This window comes from Pinus tabuliformis, chromosome 3_2 (assembly GCF_031772625.1).
Source record: "Pinus tabuliformis cultivar Carrire ecotype Pingquan chromosome 3_2, CPIR1, whole genome shotgun sequence".
Taxonomy (NCBI): Eukaryota; Viridiplantae; Streptophyta; class Pinopsida; order Pinales; family Pinaceae; genus Pinus; species Pinus tabuliformis.
The window spans coordinates 909,478,410-909,502,517 of NC_142302.1; the positions used below are offsets into that span (position 1 = coordinate 909,478,410).

The 24,108-nt window shown below is 33.9% G+C and overlaps 1 non-coding gene across 1 annotated transcript; it reads left to right on the forward strand.

The window, feature by feature from the left end:
• Positions 1-18,543: 18,543 nt before the first annotated feature.
• TRNAR-UCG (transfer RNA arginine (anticodon UCG)) lies at positions 18,544-18,617 on the forward strand. Its single transcript has one exon. It is a non-coding gene; the product is annotated as a tRNA-Arg (tRNA).
• Positions 18,618-24,108: the final 5,491 nt, after the last annotated feature.

Sequence of the window (24,108 nt, forward strand, 5' to 3'; positions counted from 1 at the left end):
GAATCAATACAGGGAGAAAGAAGTGTGCTGGAACACTTTGGAAACAAATATAGAAGAAGAGCAGGACAACAATCTCATTCTTGCAGGGGACTTCAATTTGGTTTTGCATGCCAACGAAAAAAGAGGGGGAAACTTCAACCCAGACCCATTCAGAAATCGACTTGAGAACATTATGCAGGAGCAAGATCTGATTGATATCAAACCCAAGAACCGCAGGTATACCTGGAGCAACAGACGATTAGGAGCTGGCAACATCATGGAGCGCCTTGACAGGTTCCTCATAAATATAACATATCTGTCCACCTTCACTACTGGCCAGTCAAACATTCTTAATGTCTCCGCCTCTGATCATTATCCAATAACGCTTACTCTGCACAGTCATTGCCAGCTAGGACCACTTCCTTTCAAATATTGCTCTCTCTGGAATCGTATCCCTGCAGCAAAAGACGCGGTGTGGCAGGCTTGGACCCAACATGTGGAAGGCTCCCCGACTTATATCTGGGAGACAAAATTAAAGAGAACAAGACAGGCTTTAAAAAACTGGGCAAAGAGCAATTACCAAGAGCCCGAGTTGAGTAAAAAGAAAATTAAGAAAGATCTTGAGGAAGTGCAGCAAAATATTGAAGTCTTTGGGCTTTCCCAGCAAGCCAAAGAGAACGAAATAAGACTTTATACCCAGCTGAGACAAACTATAAGGGATGAAGAAACTAAATGGAGACTGAAGTCAAGGCAGCTGTGGCTGCACGAGGGAGACAAAAATACTTCATATTTCCATAAGCAGGCTACAATTAGAAAGGTTCGAAATACTGTGAGCACAATTAGGGATAACGAGGGGAATAGCTACAACACCCAGGATTCCATAAAAGAAGCAGCCACCAATCACTTCAAAAACCTTTTGACAGAGGAAAAAAGTGAGGAGGATTACACAAGTTTACTACAGCACATGCCTAAAGAAGTCACCCAAGAAACAAACAGCAAGCTCACGCAAGAAGTAGAAGAAGAAGAAGTTCAAAAAGCAATTTGGGGTCTTCACCCAGACAAAGCTCCAGGACCTGATGGGTTTCCAATCAGTTTTTACAGAGAGTACTGGCAGATGATCAAAAAAGATCTTTTAAAGATGATACGCTGGGTTTTACAGAAAGGCAAAATGGGGGGACTCACCAACTCAACCCATCTAGCCTTAATTCCAAAAGAGAACAGACCCTCCACCTTCTCAAGGTTTCGACCAATATCCTTATGCAATTCTGCATACAAAATAATTACAAAAATTCTGTCAACCAGGCTTAAGCCTTATCTCTCCTCTTTGATCTCAGAAAACCAAGGGGGCTTTCTCCCCAATAGGCACATCTCTGACTCCATCCTTCTTGTGCAAGAGGCCATTCACTCAAGCATAAGCCGAAAGGAGAAAGGGTTTGTCCTAAAGCTGGATCTTGCCAATGCCTTTGATAGGGTTAGGCACTCCTTTCTGTTTGCAGTCCTTCATAAAATGGGATTTGACCCCTCCTTCATCAATATGATCAAAGCCTGCATTTCGAACCCATGGATTTCCCCACTGATCAATGGGAGACCTTGTGCTGCTTTCCAATCCTCTCGAGGCCTTAGACAAGGCTGTCCCCTGTCCCCATATTTATTTATCCTCATGGCTGAGTCTCTTAGCAAAACCTTGGATTTCAATCGAAGAATAGGCCTAATCACTGGCATCAAATTTGAGCAAGGTACAAAGAACATCAACCATTCCCAATTTGCTGATGATACCCTCTTGATTGGAGGGGCGTCCATCACTATTGCAAGGCGCTTCAAGAAGATCTTAGATCAATTCATGGAATACTCAGGAGGGAAGGTTAATCAGTTAAAAAGTTGTATTTATGGTTGGAACACATCAGATCACACCATCCACAGCATTGCAAAAATTCTAGGAGTCTCATACAAGCTAAACTGGAACCACTTCACATATCTAGGGATGCCGGTAAGTATGGGACCACTGAAGGCTGATACTTGGAACGAAATCCTTGACAAAATAAAGAGAAAAATCCAACAATGGGGATCTATGTGGCTGAACCCAGCAGGACGCCTGGTACTACTAAAATCAGGTTTGGCCTCTCTACCTATTTATCGTTTTTCTTTGTACCAAGCTCCAATGGTCTTCCACCAAAAAATGGAAAGAGCTCTTAGGCATTTTCTCTGGCAAGGAGGGAAAACGGAAAAAAAAAAAGTTCAATCTGGTCAGTTGGAAGAATGTCATTCAATCTCAGGAGAAAGGAGGACTTGGAATAAGATCTCCAAAACTGCTGAACTTAGCTCTTGGAGCTAAAATAATTTGGAGAATGATCTCAGGGGTCACAGCATGGTGGAAGACGGTTCTTGAAGCAAAATACCTGAACAACACTAGGCAACAACTCCTGGACACTAATATTCCCAATAGAGATAGCACAAAAATTTGGCAGCTCTGCAAGAAAGCCATACCCTTTATGTCACAGAACACTTCAAAGGTCCCAGGAGGAGGGAGCAGCATCAATTTTTCCACTGACCGCATATTAGGACAGCTTCCCATTGGATCAAAAATGGAGGCAATTCCTGCCATAAACTGGCTTAATAATAGAGGTATATGGTGCTTAGCCCAAATATCGCAATGGGATAATCACTCTCAGGCATGGACAGGTTGGAAATTACCGGATTACCCCAGAGAGATAGAGGCAAGCATCACAACTTTCAAGAACCTTCTACACAATAAAGCTCCGACTCAAAAAGGCAAGCAAGATGGCTACCGTTGGGACCCAACGGGAACCCAATACACGGCCAAAGCTGGTCACCAACACCTTTGTGACAGCACCTTTCCACAGGAAATATGGAGCCAATGGAAATTGGTTTGGAGAGCAGAAGCACCCCCTAAAGTCAAATTCTTTTTTTGGCTACTCCTGAAAGGGAAGATTCTAACAGCAGAAAATTTAAGAAAAAGGGGTATAATGGGACCGTCAAGATGCCCAAATTGCTGTAAAGCAGAAGAAACAATACAACACCTGTTTATAGATTGCCAGGTTGCTGAAGAATGCTGGAGACAGATGGCCACAATTGGGGAAGTTACATGGGAACCCAAGACAACTATTGCAGAAACTGTCTATAACTGGAAAAAAAATTGTCCATGGAAAGAGAAGAAGAGCAACTTGACGCAAAGGATATGGAACACCATACCTTTGACCCTTCTCTGGCGCATCTGGTTGGCAAGAAACGGGAAGGTCTTTCAAGAGAAAGGATGCAATACCAGAGTCATGTGTCATAAGGCAAAGAATTTAGCGGTGGAGGCAATTATAGCCCACACTCAAGGCAAGATCGAGGCTACCAACTACAGCATTGAAGAAAGAAATTTGATCAGCTATGCCCAAGGGATTATAACTAGCACTCAGGAAACAAGACAAGAAAGGATACAACCGAAAGAGACAAGCAGTGTCTGGAAGCTGAGGTTAAAGGAAGCGGAATTTGCAATCTGGTTGGGTAACTGTAATAGGTTCTACATGTTCTTTGATGGCGCTTCAAAATCAAATCCAGGCCAAGCAGGTGCAGGGGGTCTTATCTGCAATGCTAACGGCGAGACAATTCTTCAATTTGAATGGGGATTGGGAGAGTTATCCAATAACAGGGCAGAGGGATTGGCTCTGTATCAGGGTCTCACTCAACTGATCAAGATAGGAATAAAGAAAGTAATAGTCTTTGGCGATTCAGCAATAATCATTAGGCTCATGGCACTGAGGCAGAGCACGCCAAACATTCTATTGCAACAGATAAATTGTAGGAACCAGACTCTCCACGACTTACTAGAAGAAGTCCGCTACTATCACATACTTCGTGGACTGAATAAGGAAGCTGACAAGTGTGCCAACAGGGCATGTGATCGCGCCAAAGGCAATCTTCGCTGTAATAACACATCATCCCTCCAACCGTTACCATGAACACTATGCAGCTAGTCAACGCCTGGTGTACCGTAGTTAATAGAATCTATGACTGCAGGCAAGCAATCAGTGCAGGGGACAGAGTAGGTATGGTAGATAGGACTTATATCAGAATTCAGATAAGGAGATCTATTCAGCGCATGGGAATCGGGCATCGCGCAGGGGAAAATCGTCCTAACAATCAGATCCTCGATACAGGCCAAGATATGCATCGGACGGTGTGGTGGATTATTGGGAGACGCAGGGCTCATTCCCGCCATCACAGCTTGTCGAAAATGTCTTTATATGCCCCGGGTATCACAAACCATCTTCCCATAGGAGATATCTGTGCTCACAGTTATAAGAGCGGAGTTGCTTCTGCATCTCTTCAAGTAGCTCGAGGTAGTCACTTTAAGGCCCCTGCGCGCACGGTGACAGCTACCAGTAGCAAGCAAAGAATCCAGAGACATCGTGTTAAGAAAGAGATCAGCACAGACAAGTATTTTCCAGTGACAATGGAGCGTCCAGAACAGTGCTTCCACTGCAGGGATTTACAAGCAGAGTTTGAAGAAGTCCGAGCGCAGCAACGAGCCCTGGAGGAACAAGTGCGAAGTTTGGAAGCAAGACTTGAGGATCAGTGCAGAATTATCCATGAGAAATACAGGGCTGAGATGAACCTCTTCTTACACAGAGTCCATTCCTTGCATGAACAGTTTAGCAGTTTGAGTAATAGATGTAGCCATGCTGAAGAAAAGATAACTGTCCTCAAGTACATGATGGACAAAAAGTTCAAAGATGCAACATCCTCTTCTAGTGCAAAGCAGAACGAACCAGATCTAGACCCAGAAGCGTCCACAGCAAGGAAGATTAGTCATATAGACATAGATTAGATATGGTTTGTAGGTGTAAATTTTGGGGCCTGCAGTTTGTAAGGATTTATAGTAGTATAAGAAGCTTTAGAGGCAGGATAACTAAAGTAAGGATCAAGGAAAGGAATCTTTTTGTAATTCCTTGGATCCAGAATGCTCAGGATGCATTATATGTATGGCAAACTGCCTTTTTCTTTTCAGATTAATATATAGCAACCGAAATTTGTCTCAAAAAAAAAAGAAGAAAATGTCAGAATCGCTAACATTTCATTCCAAGTTACAGAGAAAAGTATTTCAGAGGCAACGAGCATACTAATTGAAGGGGAACGTTGTTTCAAGAACAGAATCCTTGCAGGGATTGATATCCCTTTCTTCCTCAAATGTGAACACAAAGACAAGCCCTGGTGGTTGAATGTACAAAGGCCCTAGCTCAAAATGGGATGGCACAACACGCTGATGTTTATCCAAAAATATTTTACTTGTGAGGGGCATTATCATAGAATGGTTATGTATCATTTTCGAATTTTTAGCACATGTCTTTGGTCAAGTGCGTCTGAATGTGCCTTTTTTCTTATTAATGAGTCTAAAACTAAGCCCAAATATGATGTATATCACAAAGCCCTAATTAAGTTATTAGTGGTAGATCATTTAAGAAAACTAAATCAAACTTAGGACCATTTTCTGTTCTTTGGAGATTTCAATGAGGTGAGAAAGAAAAATCCTTAGTCTGTCAAGAGAATAAGACACAAAAATATACAAAAAGCCTATAATCTTGTAGGGGATCCCTTTTCTTCTTCCATTGAAACCAGAGCCAATGGTAGGATTACACCTCCTGAAACATCGATGCCTGTGCCACCATTAGAGAAAATTTATAAAAGAAAGACCAAGAGGGTGATTGTAGAGGAAATGTCACCTCCTCCTCGAAACCCTGAGCTAGTTAGAATATCATAAGCTCCTATTTCTATGAATCAAATGCCAGAAGTTGCAGAAGGGGTGCCTAAGGAAACAGGGGAGGAAAAAATAGCACAAGTAGGAAAGAATGGACCCTCACTAGCTGAATTATACGGGGTTCGAAGACGTCACACTAGGCCTGTGAACAAACTTTGATTAAACTTGAAATTAAAACAAAACCTTGCCCTGACTGAAGAGATCATTAAAATAGATGATTCACCAATTAAATATATGATGATCAAAAGAGAAATAGTTTCCAGTTCCAAGGCAAAAAAGTTGAAAATGATGCAGCGCCCCAAGGCCAAACCTAGAAAAACTAAGGAAAGGAGCTTGTTGTGACAAAGGAGATGAACGTGTTACTAAGGGAATCAAATAAACTAAAATATGTTTAACTACAATAGGTGTCAATTATTTTTTCAGTGTTCATTTTGTTAAGTTTTACGTAAAATGTTGACAATTATTTTGTCAGTGCATGTCCTAGTTGTGCTTCGATGTATAGTGCCAGTGATTTTGTCACCTCCTAATCTTGGAAATATTTGAAGTAGTTGTTAAAGACTTGGTTTGTAAACATATCTAAGGGGTAAATAGGTGTTTTTGTTGAGGTTAAAGATCAATTTCAAAGTCTAAGGAAGTGATTATTTTCAGCAGATTTTCAAGGCCTTAAACAAAACATTTCCAGTAATATGTTACAACATCAACTTTTTGAGCATTAGTTCATTTTGGATATCAATGTTTTAATATATATTATGAAGAAACATCGAACCAGGATTTATTTTTTTAAAATGTATATTTAAATAGCATAAAAACAAGTTCTATTTTCTAGAATTAGATTACAACTAAAACTTCCTTTAATTTCCGAAGTCTGTTGTGAATAGTTTGGCTATAAAGCAGTTTTGGAAAATAGATAAAGGGTTCGGTTTTGGAGAAGAAAATAGACTCCTTGTATGTTTTTGTGATCTGTTATGAGATTAATAGAAATCATCCAAGACAGAAATCATCCAAGACATGATAATTTGCCCAAAGATTCATGTGCCATTGTTTTGCAGCCAGTTTACTTCAGTGATTTTCATTTCATTTGTTTATATTAAATGTGTTTTCTTCATATCTAAATAAGATTTATATGCTTTAGAATTCATCAATGATGCTCTAAACATGGTATTCATATATTTTAATGTGATTCCATCTAAAGTTACTTTGAAATTCATCTTTGATGCTTCACTGTAATGGTTTGTAAAACTTTTTCTACAATACATCTTGACAGTTTGAAAGTATAGTAAAATGGTGTCTATCTTGCCTTTGTAAGCTTTCTATTCATCCCAACCAGTTTCTTATGGTTATCTGTTAAGTTTAAATCAGTCTAGACTCCATGCCCAAATGGTATTTTCTTCTCTTCCCTACAATTGTTTTCAAAACCCTATTGAACTCACGATCTAGCCACTATAGTAAGGACATAGTCAACTATTGTGGTGACATTGGGTGGTTGATTTGTAAAGGAGAGAGCCCTCTCTCAGTCAAATGGGTTAGCCTTTAGCTCAAAATATTGGTTTGAAATAGTTACCTTAGGAGTTTTTCCTCTACAACCAAGAAAAATTCTTGACTGATAACATTTTGGCATCGTTTCCAGGGAGCGAAGGTGAAATCTTCCTTGGAAGAATGACATAGATCTAGATCTAATTGTCGATGGTGAACAATAGTTAGACATAAAAGAGTTGTGCATCATTCACCTGATGACTCCATTTTCAAATGATCCAAAATTCCAAACATGAATGGTGACTCCACTGTCTGATGAATCCAGAGCATAATTGTAGATCTAGTTGCCTGATTAATCAAGATGACAAGGTATGCTCTGACTAACCATGCACATATACTAGATTTTCCAAATCGTATTCCTCGCATAGATTGGAAAACTTATCTACCAAGATTCAAGGATCAAGAGGGAGATGATGTTGCTCTTCATTTGGTTAAATTTCATATACATACACGAAAGCTAGGGGCTGAAATACATGAGGATTCTCTGATGAAGATGTTCATAGTCTCTCTGGAGGGAAATGCAAGGTTATGGTATGAAAATTTTCCACTTGCTTGTCTCTACTCTTTAAATGGCTTTCATACAATATTTTTGGATCATTATAAAGAATCATATCCTTCCTTGTTGTTGGTCGAAAATTGTTGTGAGCATGCTGAAAGTTTCATTCAACACCTTCAAAGTTTGTATGGTGATGATGAGTTAATGGATGAGAAAATTCAAGAAACCATTTTTGAATATTCTTCTCAATAGGAAGGAGTAGAGGACCGTTGCCATAATATTCAACAACACTCTCAAAAGTCAATAGTTTCCCCCTTGATTTTAAAAGAGAAATATCGGAATCCTAGTGTTCATCTTCCTTTCCTTGAGATTGAAGGAATTCATGCAATTTTAAAAATTTTACCAATGAGGACAAAAATGAAAATACTCAATCAAATTCCCCTTTAGAAGAAGCTTTTAAAAAATTTACCAATGAGGACAAAAATGAAAATACTCAATCAAATTCCCCTTTAGAAGAAGCTTTACTTCAAAAAGAAACTTGGGAAAATCAAAATTTTGAAAATGTAGGCATGGAAACTCTACATGAAGAATTGAACATGCAAATAGTGGTTGCTCCATTTGAATTTTTTCATGAGCATTCAAATCCTTTCCTTGTGGATAATATTAATGAGGAATCTATTGAGCATGTTGATAGCTTTTTCCATGAGAATGATCAACTATGTAACATTGAACAGTGAGCAACCATTTCAAATGAAAATGACCATTTTGTTAATCGACAAGAAGTACATGTCCATATTCTTCAAGACCATTTTGCAATTCTATTGGAATCAATGGGGAAGGTGGATTTTGCAATTATCATAAACTAGGGGGATATTTTCAGATAGTATGATCAGTTGCCACATTTTATGTTTTTCTTTTTGTTGGGAGAAGCTGAATGCATGTTTCAGTAAATAATTCAATTACTTGATTAGTTGCATTGGAGTTTTGATGTCACTTGATTGAGCAATGCACTCAGAAAGTTAGAGTAGGGTGGTTGGGTTATGAATAAGCTCCCATATTTGAGCATTTAATTTTCAGCGATGCTTTTTAGTTTCAACGTATAATTTGGGTTTTGTTTTCAGTTGTACAATGTAGAGCTTGGGATAACCCAATGGATCAGGTACATGGTCAACGTGTTCTTTTGCCTCTTGGGGAGACAATATCCGCATTGGAGCCATTTGTTACCATTTGTTAGCATCAGGTTCACAATATTCCACTAAAAGTCAGTTTGAATCACAGTTTAAGTTTAGAATTAACACGTTTTAAAAACATTTATGAAAATTTTGGTCGCGTTGAGATTTATCTTTTCATTGTTATGCCAAAAAATTGTGACACGGGTGCTAACAAATTTAAATTCAGTGAAAGCGTAGAATTTCCAACAAGCAAGCGTTGATAAAATAAAAGGAGTCTGTAGCGATTTGTGTATCGACAATTGGCGCTGAAAAAACCAACGTCAGTGATATGTGGTCATGATTAATTCGTAGTACTTCGCTTACAATTCCCTTGTGAATATCACCAATTCATCATTGTTTTGTTATGAAATTACTATAAAGGGTAATGATTAAGTTGAAATCCCTATCTTTTTAGCCGAACAATTCGTGAATTAAATTTCACCAAGCTCAGCAAGTTCATTGTATTAAGTTTGTATCAAAGAATAGTGTCTTGGTTTTAGCATTAGTTGTAGTTCTTGTGGACAATGATTGAGAACAATGAGGAAAAGTGGTCGCATACAGAGAGGAGGACCAGAAGGCTCTGAGATTTTCGAGGCCATCCCAGAACTCTGAGAGAAATTTCAACAGGCCAGTTGGGAGCAATTCTATTTTAGTTGCACTGGATATCACAATGGTGTGGCACAGGAATTTGCTGAGAGCTTTGATGGTGAAAATGTCAAAATCGTAGATATTTCATTCCAGGTTACACAACAACGTATTTCAGAGGCAACCAGCATACCAATTGAAGGGGAAATTTTCTTCAAGAGCATAACCCTCGTAGGTATTGATATCCCTTTCTTCCTCAAATATGAACACAAATACAAACCCTGGTGGTTGAATGTACAAAGGTCTTGGCTCAAAACGAAATGACACAACACGTTGTTGTTTATCCAAAAATATTTTAGGTGTGGGGTGTTATCATAGAATGGGTATGTATCATTTCCAGTTTTTAGCACATGTCTCTGGTCAAGCACTTCTGAATGTACCTTTTTCTTATTAATGAGTCTAAAAAATATGTCAAGGAGGTTTTAGACTAAGCCCAAATATGATGTATATCACAAATCACTAATTAATTTATTAGTGGTAGATCATTTAAGAAAACTAAATTGAACTTGGGACCATTTTTTTGTTCTTCAAAGGTTTTAATGAGGTGAGAAAGAAAAATCCTCAGTCGATCAAGAGAATAAGATGCATGAATATACAAAATCTCGTATGCTTGTAGGGGAGACCTCTTCTTATTTTGTTGAAACCAAAGTAAGTAATAGGATTACACCTCCTGAAACACCGGTTCTTGTGCCACCATTAGAGAAAATTTATAAAAGAAAGACCAAGAGGGTGATTGTAGAGGAAATGTCGTCTCCTCCTTGAAACCTTGAGCCAGCTAGAATAATACCAGAAGCTAAAGAATGGAAACCTAAAGAAATAGGGGAGGAAAAAATAGCACAATAAGAGAATGAACCCTCATTAGCTGAATTGTACGAGGTTTGAAGACGTCACACCAAGCCTGTGAACAAACTTCGATTAAATTTAAAATTAAAACAAAACCCTAACCTAGCTAAAGAGATCACTCAAATATACGATCCATCAATTAAAGATATCATGATCAACAGAGACATAGGTTCCAGTTCCAAGGCAAAAAAGTTGAAAAAGATGAGGGCCCCAAGCCCAAACCAAGGAAAAGTAAGGAAAAGGAGCTTGTTGCAACAAAGGAGAAGGACCTGTTACTAAGGGAAACATAGAAAATAAAGTATGTTTAACTACAACAAGTTCCAATTATTTTGTCCGCATTCGTTTTGTTAAATTTTACAGAAAACACTGACAATTATTTTGTCAGCCCTTGTCCTAGTTGTGCTCTGATATACAGTGTTATTGATTTTTTCAATGCCTAGTCTTGGAACAATTTTAAGAAGCGGTTATAGAATTGGTTTGAAAATATATCTGAGGGATAAAGAGGTGTTTTTGTTGAGGTTAAAGATCAATTTCAGAGTCTAAGGAAATGGTGATTTTCAGTAGATTTTCACAGCCCAAAACAAAATATTTCCATTAATTTGTTCCAACACTTTCTTTCAGTAGTTTTTTCAGTGTTTGTTCCTTTTGGCTATTAGCTTTTTAATATCTATTATGAAGAAACATCGAACCGAGCTTTATTTTTGTAAAATGTATATCTAAATAGCATAAAAACAGGTTCTATTTTCCATAATTAGATTACAATTAAAACTTCCTTTAATTTCTGAAGTCTGTTGTAAATAGTTTGGCTATAAAGAAGTTTTGGAAAATAGACAAAGGGTTCGGGTTTTGGAGAAGAAAAGAGACTCCTTATATGTTTTTGTGATTTGTTCCAAGTTTAGTAGATCTCATCCAAGATAGAAGTCCCTGGATAGTTTTCCCAAAGATTCATGTGTCGTTGTTTTGTAGTCAGTGTCCTTCAGTGATTTTCATTTCAGTTGTTCATATTAAATGTGTTTTACTCATATCTAAATAAGATGTATATGATTTATCATTCATCAATGATGCTCTAAACATGGTATTCGGATATTTTAATGTGATTCCATCTAAGGTTACTTTGAAATTCATCTTTAATGCTTCAATATAATGGTTTGTAAAACTTTTATTACAATACACCATGACAGTTTGAATGTCTAGTAAAACGATGGCTATCTTTCCTTTGTAAGTTTTTTATTCATCCAAATCAGTTTCTTGTGGTTATTTGTTAAGTTTAAATTTGTCTAGACTCCATGCCCAAATGATCTTTTCTTCTTTGCCCTACCTTTGTTTTCAAAACCCTACTGAACTCACAATTTATCCGCTATAATAAGGACACAATCAACTACTATGGTGACATTGGGTGGTTGATTTTTAAAGGAGAGAACCCTCTCCGGGTTAAAGGGGCTAGCCTTTAACTCAAAATATTGGTTTGAAATAGTTACCTTGGGATATTTTTCTCTACAGGCGAGGAAAATTATTGAGTGATAACAATAACTAAGAGGGATAGGAGGTAGAACACACAGAGAGGATTTGAACAATGTAGCAACCCACAGGACACAAGCCATACCTCTTTGTACTCACATCCATATTTCTAGAAAGAGAAAGAGCGTGGAGCAACCTCAACTTTCGTCTGGGTTTTTCTCCCAAAAGGGTTTCCCAGAAAAAATCTTGTGTGTTATGTTTGTGTGAGCTTTTATTTTGGTGTTCTCTATTTTCTGCATAATTTTCATTCACATGCATGCACTATTAATAGTAAATTTACAGATTCAGAAATCTAATAAAACTATAATAGTGTAGAATTTCAAATTTTTAGTATTATATCATCAAATATCTTGAGACAAACTATCCACTTAGATATCCACGACATTTTACGGATCAATGAAAGAGGATTTTGAATTGGAATTCCCAATTCCTCTTCCACTTATGGAGTTTTATTTGATGAGCTCCATGACAAAAACATAATATGAGTACTCTGAAATGCAATCCCGTACAATGTCATCAAAACTTTTTTCATGGATTTTCATTGTCCAATGAAGCATATTTAAAATTTTCCCAAAGTTTTCAACACAAGTTGTGCCATGGCTTGAGAAAATCATGTAAGTGTCAAAAGTCGTCGATATGGATTTCTATTTTCATTAATCCCATCTAGCACTTTTATGGGATCTAGCCCATATTTCACTACCGTATTTGTATATTTCAGGACATTCTCAATGAGAGTTCTACAATCATATTGAATAAAATAATATGGCAATATGCCTTGGAAATCAGGTGACAAAAGTTGTCTACCCAACTCTCTTAGCGAACTTCTTCAAAAAGTCTTACTTCTCCCACTAAAGGGAAACAAAATCTTGATGAATTAAAGCTATTTTATCATCATTTCCATTGAGGAATGCACAAAAATTTATTGTTAGTTTCTATATTTCCATCTTCATATTTTCTCTCCTTGACAATGAAACCTTCTATATCATGAAATGAAAGGAAGGAAACATGTGCAATATATTCAACCTCCTTTAGAGTAAAAATCTTAGTGTTTCTTCCAAGAAAGCTCCATGCCTTAGACAATATTCCATATTAAGCATGAACATTGCAATTTCCTTTCAAATCAAGTCCTAATAGTTAGTTAATGTAGCGAGCTGGAGGGACACAAAATCACCTTCTTCAAGCTCCAAGCTCCAAACTCCTTTCTCCTACCTAGTACCAACCTTCAAGCTTTCATTGTTTTTCCTTTGCAAGTTCATCCAAAGTCATCCCATAAAAAATGTCAGTAATTTTACCAGGTGAAGACTATACTATCTGATTTGGCTTTGGTGGAACAATTGGAGCCTCAACTAGTGCTTGGGTATGCTTTTCCTTTTCTTCCTTTTGTGGTTATCTTGGAGTCTTCATACAATCTGATTCTTGGAAATTTCACTTTCCTTGCATTTCAAAGTTAATATGAAAGAATCCTTTAAGAGTAGTTTCTAATGGTAATAAGCCCTATGATCTTGTTGCAAACTTGTCCAAACCTTGGGCATACAAAAAGAATGCATAATAATAGTTTCAAAATCTTATTAGAAAGATACTTCATATAATGTACGTTGATCTAGGTGGATATTGGTGGCCACTTGTCTATTCCACTTGGACCCCAACACTGTTTCTTTCAATTTCCTTAATTGTAACGCAATTTACTATTTTTCACAATTTTTCGAATCCTAAACTTCCAGAGCCGTTTTGATGCCCTAAACAATGTTTTTTTTGGAAAACGGACAAATAAATTGCTTGCAGTATGGGTCTATAGTCGAAAGTTGTTATCCTCAAATATATATTTCTAACAAGGTATTGTACGCGTCAAACAGAGATCATACGCCAAAGTTATGACCCCAGGAAGTTGATGTACCAACTAACCCCAACAGGGCCCATAATATTTTGGTGCTTCATCTACTAGGGTTAGGTTTTTGGATGTTTAGGGTTTTTCATTATTTCTCATTAATAAAAATGCCTTTGATCCTCACTGTAACATAGTTCAGAAGGCATGTAGCCGTCACATCTCTTCTCAGAGATAAGCTACTATTGCTTGAGCTAGTTTATTTCCATTCTGCATGTAAACATTTTGAGTATTTGTTATTAATGAATTAAAGTCTAGTTTTCATTGTATCTTTGTGTGTTTTTTTAAGTATGTATTTCATTTTGTTTCTGCATAAATTTGGATCACACATAAACATAAATAAAGCGGAAAAATCGAAAGATCCTTTGCAAGATGAATGAATGCAAAACACCATAAAACCTAATGTTGAGGATGAAGCAAGACAAGCAGCCTTAAGCATATTGGACATATAAGCACTTATGCACTTGTAGTCTCGATGATAGCTAGGTTATAAATATTTTTTACTAGTTCAAGCCACATGGGTACTCGTTAAGACCTTGAAAAGAACAGGGGGAACAAAAATTTAGATATATAGGCTACAAATTTTGGGTTTTGTTATAACAACTACAACATAAACCCACCTTCCCCACTCTTCTCCCTTTCTTCATGTCCCTTATCCTACGTGTTGACTTCCTTAACATGTCTCGTGAGACAAGGACAATATGGTCATGTCCTTTACTCAGGCAACCCATACACCCTTTAATTCTTACACTAGTAGGGTCATAAATTTATCAGAGGAATAGGCGGTAAAACAAATATTGCAATGGCTTCAGTTTATACTCAACACAAGAAACTCCTCCTCCTCAGTCTCTGAATTTGCGTCCACTCCTCCAACGTAGTAATATTTTACATTTCTTCATTATTTACATGAATTATAATTCATTGTGACATTTTCAAGAAGGGTAGCAAAAATGATTGTCACAGGTGTCTTCCTCCAACATAATAATATTTTACATTTCTTCATTATTTACATGAATTACAATTCATTGTGACATTTACAAGAAGGGTAGCAAAAATCATTGTCACAGGTGTCTTCCTCCATACGTGGGCATGCTAGTACAAAATGCTCATATTTCAAATAAGTCCTAGGTATGAAAGCTACTAAGATGAGAAGATAAATGCTAAAAGAATCCATCCTTCCCCAAATGATGGGTTTCCTCCATCAATAATGCATAGGTTGCCATTCGTACACCATTATATTGTGACAACAACCCTTTCAAAGTGGTTTAAGGGTGATAATTTCAGGAAGTTGTGAAAACAAGCCTCTCGACCCTCCTCCAAAAGTGGGAACTCATCATTTTGAAATCCATCACAAACACATTTTTTAATAAAGATTGGCTATGATCTTTATATCTTGGCTCCAATAATTTATTTATTTTTTATTTCAAATTATATTTTAGGCCCCTACTATTTAGTATGAAAATTGCTATAGGTTAGCCCTAACTTCACCAAATATTACAAATACTAAGCGCACACGTGTGTGTGTGTGTGTGTCAGTGAATTAATTTATTTTGGTTCATTGAGATTTCTAATTCTAAGTTGAACAGATCTTACAACTCTGAAGTGCCTCAAAATTGTGCCCTTTCTCAAGAGAACATCCTGTTGGTCAAGATATAAGTGAACAACTAGGGGTTTTTATGCGATATTGTTTTGAATGTGGGAGTTCTTCAATATGAAATAAAAACCTTATAACTAATATTTTTTGCTAAGGTATCTTCTCCTTTTATAGTTATTTGATCTATAACCTTATCTACCTCTACCTAGTGTTGATGATGATCACCCTCTTTGTGGCTGTCAGAGTTTCAAAAAGGTTGTATAATGTACCTGGCTCCCAATTCAACGATGTACTATTATATTTAGTTGAAGTTGTGAGTATTTCATCTATGGATCCTCTTGTCTCAAATATATTCTCAACTTCCCATTTTGGTCCTTTATCAATTTGCGTTCAAAAACCTGCATTGATGCAATTACGATTTTATGATTCTCCTTTGGTGATAAGACAACAGTAATATTGATGTATCTAAAGAAATAAATTGGTAAGGTTCCTCCTTGTTATCATACTTTGGTTCATTATAATCAAAATGCACATCCCCATTCTTGTCTAGCAATCCTTGAATGAGGAGGAGCTGATAAATAACTTTTCACCTCCTTTTGCATTACTTCAACTTTCTTAGGCTCAATCAATCAACACATAGAGAGGGAAATAATATTGTAACCATCTCCTTTTCTTGATCAATACTTTTGTAATTTCATCGTGACTTTCATGGCATCACAATCTCAATCCACATTTTTAACAGAGAAAATCTTGAGTGCCTTTCTAGGGATACCCAATATTTTGTCTAGGACAAGAGAGAGAGAGAGAGGATGCAATATTATGATATTTTGTCTCCTATTTAACGTGTAGCTTTGTAAAGCTTTGTCCCATTGTCCTTTTTCTAATTGCAATGTTTTTCATCATTTGCTTCATTGTGAAGTGATTGTATGGTCATTTTTGGGGTAATAGAAAATGCAAGCTTAATAGCCACTTGTTGCATACTATATGGTCATTAGTTCTATAACGATCTCAATAATGAGAGTGCATTTAAGGTTTTGAGATTGAAAATTTGAAGGAAAAACTCGATTTGGAAGTCATAGATCATGGAACATTAGATATATAACATTTTTAGAGAATAGATTAGACATAAAAAGTGAGGTAGGAAACATATGGAATTCAAGATAGGAATGCAAAGGAACATTCTTAGTAAACATACAAATACATAAAAATATGAACTACAAAAAGTCACTCATATTCAACAAGGACTATTGGACTCTATGCATCTAGTAATACTCATCAAAATGGCCACCTTTCTAGAGCTTATGATAACTTTAGCATAATTGTTTCCAGAAATTCTTAGACTCAAAAATTAAATTCATAAAAAATTCATATTCCAATTTGCCAATTTATAAATTTCTACACCTTAGAACCATTTTATTAGAAAGTGAACAACAATATAGAAAGTTAAAATACCAATCATCTCATTATTTTGTGCAAAACAGTTCTTTATAATCATATTCACGCATTTGAATTGAGATTGCATACAATTTTTTAAGAAAGTTAAAAAACCAATAATCTCATTATTTTGTGCAAAACAGTGCTTTATAATCATATTCACGCATCTGAGTTGAGATTGCATACAATTTTTTATGAAGTGAACAACAGCAATGCAAAAAGTTATATAACCAATAATCTCATTATTTTGTGCAAAGCAGTTCTTTGTAATCATATTCACACATCTAAGTTGAAATTGCATATACATTGTTAATAATTATTTACCTAACCAGAAAATACTTTAGCTATGCACTTATAATTGATCTCTTTCAAAACAGTGAATGAAAATATACTATTGATTAGAGAATTTAGGCTTTTGTGATCCATATTAATTTTGAGAGAATCTTCAGGGAAAATCACATAGAAATATGTGATCGATATCAATTTTGAGAAGAATCTTAGGGAAAATCACATAAAAATATTTTGCCGCGTTTCGAACCAACCAGTGTGGTTCATCGTCCTGAGGATGCCCTGACGATGAACCACACTGCTTGGTTCGAAACGTGTCGGCAAAAATATTTCTATGTGATTTTCCCCGATGATTCTTCTCAAACAGGACGATGAACCACACTGGTTGGTTCGAAACGTGTCGGCAAAAATATTTCTATGTGATTTTCCCCGAAGATTCTTCTTAAACAAGACGATGAACCACACTGGTTGGTTCGAAACGCATCGACAAAAATATTTCTATGTGATTTTCGCCGAAAATTCTTCTCAAAATATACTATTGATGTTTAAATTTTGAAGTTGAATCTCTGGTCCAATTTCATTTAAAGTTGACTCAGCTCCCCGCTCCAGTTTTGGAAGCCTCTGCTGATTGACTAAATCCTCATGATAAATCCTCCTTTCGCTCCCTGGGGTTTACAATTTCTCACGATGGGGTTGACCTGTTCTGTTACTGGCCCCCCACCTTCCCTGGAATCATCTCTCCTTCAGGGTTACAGTTGCTTCCAAAGAAACGGTAAAGCAAGGCGATTCAATTTAGTGATTTGATTAAGCATAAAACATTAATATTCTAAAAATTTTAGTTTAATGATATGATAAATTATTATACGAATTAAAATTGTTTTTGTTGGGTGAAGAGTTGGTTTTTCCGAATGTGAAATGTAATTAAATAGATTAATGCTAAAAAATTTAGAAGTGAAAATTTGTCTTTACAGATCACTGAAAATTAATTCCAAATAATATGATTTTTCTTGAATAATAGTGATGAATCAACTTACATTCACAAAAAACCCAATAATAACTGTCTCTACTACTAATTTGATAACTAAATTATGATAAATTTTCTGACTTTAATCTTATCTACAATAATAAAATTTTATCTACAATAATAAGACATGCGAAATTACTTTTCAGCTTTTTCTTTCTGAAAAAAAAGCCTGTGAAATTACTCTTCGTTGGTGAGTTGATTGCAGGCACAAGGGATAAAATACAGTTGAAAGTCGCTGCGTTGCAATTTCCTTTTATATTTTCTCGCGGAAGATCATGAAATAAGATTTTCATAATGTCGGTTAGAAGTTTTCATAAGGTTATCAGAAATATGCAGACCGCATAGCGCAGTGGATTAGCGCGTTTGACTTCGGATCAAAAGGTCGTGGGTTCGACTCCCACTGTGGTCGGCAGGCCCTGGTGTTGCCCAGCAAATGAGGCCTTCAAATTTAGCACACGGTTCATGGAAAATGTGATTGGGCACAGCCGCCTTGTAACTCGATTGACATCTTTATTTTACCTGCCCACAATACAATTTTTACTGCTCATTTTAATCCTTAAAAATGTATTTTTAATCGTTAAAAATATATTTTACCTGCCCACAATACGATTTTACTCATCTTAATGATTAAAAATATAAACCTCGAATTATAAATAAATTGAAAATGTGATTGGGCACAGCCGCCTTGTAACTCGATTGACATCTTTATTTTACCTGCCCACAATAAGATTTTTACTGCTCATTTTAATCATTAAAAAGGTATTTTAATCATTAAAAATATATTTTACCTGCCCACAATACGATTTTTATATAAACCTCGAATTATAAATAAATTGAAGAGGATCATTACATATATATTTTAATATTTTTTTTATTTTTTTATTTCAATTTTTGTGATTCATAATAAATTAAGTAAAGTCTTTTGATAGAATTATATAAGAGAATTTTTTGACCAACACATTTCGAATTAACAAGTGTAATTTATTATCAAAATTAAATATAAAATTATAAAAAATAATAAATTTATAGTTTTATTTTAAATTATTATTATTATTAACTATAAAATAATTAATATATAAATTAAGTAAAAAGCATATACTATAATTTTTAAATATGGAGATTCATTTTTCTTTTATAAATAGGATTTGTTACAATATTATGGCTTATCAATATTATATATGTTTTATGACTAATTTCATATGACATTTATTCATATAATTTTTTTTAATTAATCAATTTATTTAAAAGAGAAATAATTATAGATAAATCTCAAATTGATTTGTGAATATTACTAATAATATTTTAAAATATTCTATGAAAGTTAAATCTATATTATACACCTGATAATTATTGATAATTAAATTAAAAATCTAGAAGCCTATTTCAAAATAAACATGGACATGTGAGATACCTTTGTTTCTCTTGAAATTATTTGTTTATTGTTATACTAGCATAACCATATAAATAAATAACTAGTAAATGCAAATAAGCATCAATACATAATAAGTATCAAAACACTTACTCGGTGACACATTTCCTCTTGCTCAAATTAGAAAACCATAAAAACTAATTCAATTATAACTTTATTATTATTAAACAAATTAATATAAGTTAAACATATATACATTTAAAACATTATGGATTCTTATTATAAAGATTTGTCTTAACTTTACCATGGAGATTAATAGGCTTTGTTACAATAACAACGACCAATACCATGGTTTATCAATACAACATGCCAAAAAAAACATAACTCACTCTATATAACACATGTTCATATGACATTTTTTCAATTAATCAATTTAATTAAAATGATAAAAAACCATAACTACTTTAGAGATAAATCTGAACTATTGATATGTATTTGCATGGAAGTTAAATCCCTACATCCACCTAATAATTATTGATAATTAAATCAAAATTCTAAAATATATATTCTAAAATAGAGACACTTATCCATAATTAAATAAAAATATACCAACAACATTTATAGATTGCAATTAATTAAATAAAGTTACACTAACAACATTTATCTAACAAAAATTAAGTTCTCATAAAGTGATTTCATATATAAAATGCAACTTATGTTACTATAATAACTTTCATGTAAATGAATTCAAATATTATAATATTTAATTAATAATTAAATTAATGAGGAAAAAGATGTACACCTTTATAAATTAATTGTCAAATGGTTACACAAACCAAAGTCTTTATCAAATAAACAAAAGAGTTTCATATATCAATTTTATATTTAAATTAATCAAAATATTAAAATTAAATTATTGTTAGTTATCCTTGTTGAAGACATCAGTTTGCGTCAAAATTAATTAATTTGTAAAATTCTTAAAAACTATTTTCAAAATTTTTGTAAAATTAAATACTAAATTTATTTTTTAGAAATTGAAAAAAAAAATTAATTTTTAAAATTTGAATTTAATTTTTTTTTATTGATGGATGTCTAATTTTGTGTGGTTTAAAATCATTTTGACAAAAAAAAACACACCTCCAATAGCAAGTGTCCTCATAAATTGGAAATATTTGAGATTTTTTCTCAATAAAACAATGACTATAAATACAATTGGTTATGTAAAACATATTGACTATGAAAAACAATTAATTATGTGAAATATTTTTTTCACAATTAATATTTTCTTTCCATTCATTATCATACTTATTTTTAACAATAAATAATTATTAACATATAATCATTCCTTGCTTTATTTCTATTAATTGTTTTATTTTTTTAATAATAATTTTTTTCCTAATAACAATGTTTTTTCACTTTTTCCCATTAATATATTTTATTAATCATAATATTTGTTTTGGATAATTTAATTATTTAATTGTTGCTAACCCTTTTTCATAAAACCATGTTATCATGTACCAATAGATTATTAGCAATTTGAATCCCCTTCAACAAGGTTGTGGTGCTTAAATCATGCACTTATAACTAAGTTGTATGATCACATTCACCCCATTACTTTTATTTTGGTTAATTTTTTTTTTACTTTGAATTAGTTTTGAAATATTTAAACAAATACTATGAAATTTATTAAAGGTTTGAAATCATAAATAAAACTATTTCACTCTGCCTTAATATAAATACAAAAAAATTAAACTCAATAATTCAAATAACAAAAATTGAAAACATAAAAATTATATAATTAATCACTATATTACTCCATCTAAAAATAGAAGCTTAAAATTCATCATAATTCAAATTCAATTTCAATTTCCTCACATAGTTTCAATTATTGAAATTATGATATATTTTAATAAAAAACATTTTTATGTTATTAAATTTTACTTTAATTTAATTATCAATTATTTTCTAACACAATATATTACACTTATTTATTTTTAATTTTTTTATCAATAATTTTCTAGGTAAAAAATGTTTCTCAAATAACTTAACTTAATCCTACTGCACAAACTTGAAATCCTGCCTTAAAAAACCCTTGCCAAAGAAGTTTCCATTAAATGCAAAGCAAATCGTACCATACAAACTTGAAATCTTGCTTCAGAAAACCTTGCCCAATATTAAAGATATAAATTTTTAAAATGTTGAATCCCCACACACACATATATATATTCCAAGCGATTTTATATATTCCAAGCGATTTTATTGTTTCAGACCAAATATAGAGACATGCACCAAGATGGGAAGATCAATTCAAACCAAAATTTTATTGTTTCATACCAAATATAGAGAAATGCACCAGGATGGGAGGATCGTTCACATAAAGGTCATTGTTTATTTATTTAGTGCGCTCCACCCACTTAAAAGATGTATTTGACTTGGCAAGGATTTTAAGGATAAGTATACCGCAAAGTTTTATAAACAAAATAAAATGGATTTATGAATAAGTATGCCGAATTGTTTTATAAACAAAACAAAATAGATTTCATATGTTATATTATTTTTAGAATGATTAATTATATAGTATAGGAAAAAAATTTGGCTTTCATTGTGGATGTGGAGTTTTGATATTATTTTCATTTTTGGTAGGAAGCTGAAGGTATTAATAATCAAGTAAAAGTTATTACATTTTGGGGTTTTTGATATTGGGTTTAATTGTTCATTTTGGGGTTTTTGATATTGGGTTTAATTGCTCAACATCAAAAATATTCAGGTATTTGGGGATTCAAAAGATTGCATTGATGAGATCAAATGGCTCAATTGTTTTCAACCTCCAATGATGTCATACTAGATGAAACTCATTTGTGCCATAAGACACACCTTTCAACATATCTCATATGCACACATTTTCCCGGAGAAAAACCATATCGCAGATATACTTTCCAAAAGATGTGTGACTAGAACACCTGGGATCATCTACTAAGCCTCATATATACCAGACAGGGTCCACGTTTTCATATTTCCTAATTCTTCTGAACTTAGATTTTGAATATTCGAAAGTTAATATGCTTTTTTTAGGATTGTTCATGACTGTCACTGCTTTAATTTATTTTGAAAGATCTAATTGACAAAATGTAAGTGATAAGATTTTGTTTGGCTTTTAGTTCCAACATGCTATTGCAAGTGATAGTGTTAAAAGTTTTGTTCTTATGCAAGAATCAGGAAGATCAGAAAACACTAAGATCTATGTATATGTACTCTCTTGACTAAAATCTATGTATATGTACTCTATATTTTATATATAAAAAATAGTGTATTTTTTCTTTAAAAAACACAATAAAATTTGGATACTTATACCTTATCGAGATTGCTATACTTAGAAATCATACGATTTCTTAGAAGGGATCCACGGGAAAAGAATGGATTTCTGGAAACAGTTTGACAAAGTGTTCTGCATATTCAAGAATCTGCTAGAGTTCCTAGAGCCGCCAAGTAATCATGGATGCACAACAAATACCTGCATAGTATCAGCGCCAATGACCAGATGTTGCCCAGTCGACCACATCCTGCAGTCTTTAGTGTGCTTGAATAAATTCCTAGTACTCACCGAACAATGTTTTATTAATCTCTAACAAAGTGGTATGGTATAATGAATGAATGAAACAAATTTTAATGTCTTAGAGACTTATTTTATGGGAAATTTTAACATTTTCGAGAATTAAAATTGTTTATGGGACCACCCGTGTCCACGTTTTGAGTTTTTGCAATTTGTTTATTTTTTTTATTCAAATTGATGATAAGGCGGTTCATTTTTCTCATTATGTTTTTTGCTGAATAGATTGTTTAGAAATTGTTGTTAACATATTGTTATTGCTATCTCTGATGCCTAAAAGCGTCACATTCCAAAATGAATGTTTTTTTTTATTCCACTGCCCTAGAAAAACATCATATTTCATAATGAAATGTTTTTTCAATTCCACTGCCAAGAAGTGCAAAAAATACACATTCTTTATTTGTTATTTGTGAGACAGACATTGAAGTAGATATTCCATTTTCACATCCATTTATTGTTTTGTCTCATCCATGTTTTGTTTCTTTCGATGAGACACATGTAGCAATTGTTTAGATGGAGTTGCCACAAAGTTGTTTAACTCAATATTATTTCTCAATTTGTTTCCATTTTGAAATAACCTGTTGTTAGCCCACAATTCATACCCATAAAATATTATTAGACTAATTAGAAACCCAAAAACGCTTTAATCATTTTCCAAGCCCATAATTCTATCTCTCTACATTTGTTTTCAAAAACATACAATAAATTCTACGATCTTAAAAACCTCCTCTTTTTACGGTCGTCCCCATTAAACTGATTATTAAAATCAATCCCAAAATACCATATCCATTTACTAAAAAAACAGCCAGCTAAGTTTGTTTCCATTATTTTGCTCGTAGTTATATATAAAAATCAACAACTACTAATTTAACAATGCACTATTATAGCGAATTAACCATTAACCAACCGGTTAGGCGAAACCCG